General features: G+C 48.9%; 1 long non-coding RNA gene across 2 annotated transcripts in view; it reads right to left on the bottom strand.

The window, feature by feature from the left end:
- Positions 1 to 1,291: 1,291 nt before the first annotated feature.
- The window catches only part of LOC113973419, a 3,220-nt gene continuing 461 nt past the window's right edge, over positions 1,292 to 4,050 (bottom strand). Inside the window, exons 1-3 of one of the 2 annotated variants that reach the window (XR_003536210.1) lie at positions 3,045 to 3,147; positions 2,751 to 2,868; positions 1,292 to 1,542 (exon numbers count right to left, since the gene is read on the bottom strand). This is a non-coding gene — a long non-coding RNA (uncharacterized LOC113973419). Of the gene's footprint in view, positions 1,543 to 2,750; positions 2,869 to 3,044; positions 3,148 to 4,050 lie in introns of those variants that run through there. The other variant, XR_003536211.1, reaches the window with a different exon arrangement.

Here is a 4,050-nt window from a genome sequence, read left to right on the forward strand (position 1 = left end):
GGCAAGCATGGAATAAATATTTAGCTTAAAAGAAAACGATTTATGACTTTTTTTTTGCTTCCTCTTCAGTTCTCTTCTGTCCTGTTGTTCACTGTAGGTCAAGAAGCTACTCCAGCAGCAGGAGCAGAGAGTGGCACAGCAGAGATCGCTCAAGGAGTCGAAGCAGTTCTTACCACAGTTACAAGAGTCGTAGGTAAGAAGTCATAGGGAAGAATTTCTTCCCAATCTTTACTCTCCCCCTGCCCTCAGACACACAGCAGTGGTTTAACTCTGCTATTCAGACACACACAAGGGGCATCCACACACCACAAATAAGAGTTTGAAATGCATAAAGACTGCCAGAGCCTCCTTTTTCACACTTGGGTGTACCTTTCCTTTTAAGCAGAGCTGTGTGCTGTCAGCTGGATAATTCACAATTGTTTACCTTGGAACCAGCACTGTGGCCTTTGAAGCCCAGGGTTTGTGTCCAGCCCTCCTGCTCACTCAGGAAGTGTTGGGGAAGACATTTGAGCTCCAACAAGCTATTAATGTCTATTTTAACACAACCATCAAATGCCAACTTTTATTCAACCCAGAAAGCTGTCAAGGGTTTTGCATGTCAGTGTGTTTTCTTCTAGTTTAATTTAAACCTCTTAGGGCAAGTCTCAGTATTTGCCACGCTCTGTTCTTTCCTACTCATGGCTGGGATCATTAAATCCTAAGGAAATCCTGATGGCAAGCAATCTAATAAAGCAGTCCTTTGTTTTGTGGTTGGCATGATAATTCAAACAGAAGGTCAGGCAAAAAATCATGTTTTCCTGAGTGGGTGAGCACCCTGCCTCTTTCTTACCCCCGTGTCACGGCCATAAGAAGTGAATTTGCATTTAACACGAGAGATGAAAGTGTAAAAACTCATTCAGTGAGTTATTTTCACAGCAAGGCACTGCTGGCTGGCACTTCCACAGCTTCCCAGGGATTTAGGGACTACTGCAGGAGTTTGTACAATCCCCTTGGCTGGGCTGCCTGACCCCGCACTGACCCACTCTAGAGAACCCTGAGGAAGGAAACCTTAAACTATATTCAAACCTTAAAATATATTTAATTTATCCGCTTTGCCACCTCTTATCCACGTGACTTGGCATTCTTTCCAACACCTGGCATTCAGGATCAGGAAAGTGGCCTGGCTACATGGCAAACTGAGAGCTGCTGCAATTTCAGACTGTGCCCTGGGTTTGCTTGGTTTGGTTTTTGTTTTTTGTTTGTTTGTATTGATTAACACAAGATTCTTCCAACACTCCACTATTCAGTGGCGCGTGATTATGTTTATTTTCTTTGCCCCAGATACTCAGTCCACGCTTTACTCTACAGTTTTTACTTTGACATATGGATTTTCTGCTTCAAAATGGAAGCGAAGACTGGCTTCAAATTCCCTGGCAAAGCTTCTCATATGGGATATAGATCATCTCAGCTTATCTGGCTCAAGCCTGTCTGCACATAACCTTGTTTTCCTTGGAAGTTCAGTGTTGCTCTGTGCTTCATTGTTCACATTGCTCACAGTTGGAGCTGTGGGAAGAGAAAAATCACCTTATTGTGTTTCTTCTGCACCACTGGGCAGATCACTGCTGATGTAGATGGGAACATTTGTTCCTTATAATTGTTTGGATTGAGCCTTCAACCTGGAAGTGTCCAAGGCCAGGCTGGACACTTGGGCTTGGAGCAACCTGGGCTAGTGGAAGGTGTCCCTGCCCAGGGCAGGGGTTGGAACTGGATGAGCTTTAATGTCCCTTCCAACCCAAACCATTCTGGGATTCTATAACACAAATGAGAGTACAGATGCAGCAACTGCTCAGTAGTCAGTGTACCCACTGTGTTGTGAACTTGCTTGGTCACCAGCTTACTAAGAAAGGTCTAAAAACTGGAGGAAAAAACCTACCAAGCCACTTTAGGTGGTCATAGCAAAGAGGGAGCTGTTCCCTTCAAAGGCAGAGTGAACAAGATCAAAATACACCAAAACACATCCTGCATGGCTGCAAGAAGTCTTTGGAATTAAGCTCATCTATTGCTGTTCCCCAGCATCCCAAAAACATCCTTTTCCCCTACATGACCAACAGGAAGAATCCAAAGAAACCCTCAGCAGGGATGGAATCAGGTTGTGAAAGAATACAGACTTGCAGCAGTGTGATGTTTTCCTGAGAAGTGGAAGCTGTTAGAACAGCAGATAATGTCTCTATGTCAAGATTTTTGGAATTCAAAGCTCCCATGTTCAATAGTGATTTATTGTTTACTATCTTTATTCTACTGTTTTTTCAGATGAATGTCCTGGGAGAAGAGAGTTTGTGATGTGTTACTGCCCCAACAGTCACAATGAGAATCACAGAATTGTATCAGAGAGTGGTTTGGGTTGGAAGATCATTAAAGCTCATCCAGTTCCACCCCCTGCCATGGCAGGGACATCTTCTCCTGTCCCAGGTTGCTCCAAGCCCATCCAACCTGGCCTTGGATACTTTCAGGGATGAGGCAGCCACAGCTGCTCTGGGCAACCTGTGCCAGGGCCCCACCACCCTCACAGGGAAGAATTCCTTCCCAATATCTAACCTAAATCTCTCCTCTTTTAATTTCAAACCATTCCCCCTTGTCCTGTCTCTATCTGACCATGCAAAAAGCTGCTCTGCCACTTTTTTATAACCCCTTGTAAGCACTGAAAGGCTGCCATGAGGTCTCCCCTGAGCCGCCTCTTCTCCGGGCGGAACAACCCCATGACCATGAACAACCTCGAGGATCAGGTGCCGATGCCAGATGTGGAGCCTCCTGTTTCTATGCCTGGCACCCCCAGGAGGAAGGAAGATGGCAAATCTGCTTTGTATCCCAGCTCATCTTGTGCAGCAGCTCCTAATTAAAAAGAAAAATCCATCTGTCATTTGGGATGTAGAGGGTCCATCCTGAAGCACCAGCACAAGAGCTGAGCTACAGAGCTTGGTTTTGTTTCACCCAAGAGCTCCCAGAAGGGCTGGGTGATCTGGCTGTGGTGTCCCAGCTCTGTGAATGTATCACTGGGAAAATCCCACTGTTTCCCCCCTTCCTTGGCTGCTGCTGGTGCTCCAGCACGGCTCCCACTGCTCAGCTGGATGAGTATTCCCATTCTCAGGCCCCGCCCTCCCTGTCTCCATACCCCAGCCCCAGCCTCATCCCCATACCTACAGCCCATCTCCACCCTCCACCCTCATTCCCATCCCCATCCTCATCCTCAGTCCCATTCCCACACCCTATCCCCATCCCCACACCTCATTCCCATCTGCATCCCAATCCCCATTCTCAGCCCCACCCTCATCCGCAGTTGCAGCCTCATCCCCAGTCCAACCTCCATCCCCAATTCCTATCCTCATCCCCACCCCTAGTCTCATTCCTACACCCTATCCCTATCCCCAGCCTCATCCCTACACCCCATCCCCATCTGCATCCCAATCTCCATTCCCATCCTCATACTCCATCCCCACCGCCACCCCCCATCTCCATCTTCATCCCATCCCCACACGCCATCCCCATTCCTGCACCCCAGTCCCAGCCCCATTCCCACCTGCAGCCCCATCCTCATCCCTATCCCCATCCTCATCCCTACACCCTATCTCCATCCCTATCTGCATCCCAATCCCCATTTCCACCCCCACACCCCATCCCCAGATGCAGCTCCATACCCATCCTCATCCTCACTCCCAGTCCCATTCCCCCACCACGTCCCTCCAGCCTCATCTCCACATCCCATCTCCATCCCTAATTCCCATATGCATCCCTACACCTCGGTCCCATCCCCATCTGCATCCCAATCCCCATCCCCACACCCGCACACCATTCTCATCCTCATTCCTGCCCCCAGTCCCATTCCCAGACCCCATCCCTAATCCCAGCCTCATCCCTACACCCCAATCCCATCCCCATCTGCATCCCCATCCCCACACTCCATCCCCATTCCCACACCCCATTCCCATCCCCACACCCACACACTATTCTCATCCTCATTCCCGCCCCGAGTCCCATTCCCAGACCCCATCCCTAATCCCAGCCTCATCCCTATAC

This window comes from Neopelma chrysocephalum, unplaced genomic scaffold (genome assembly GCF_003984885.1).
Source record: "Neopelma chrysocephalum unplaced genomic scaffold, ASM398488v2 Primary Assembly neopelma1_101, whole genome shotgun sequence".
In the NCBI taxonomy this organism is placed as follows: Eukaryota; Metazoa; Chordata; class Aves; order Passeriformes; family Pipridae; genus Neopelma; species Neopelma chrysocephalum.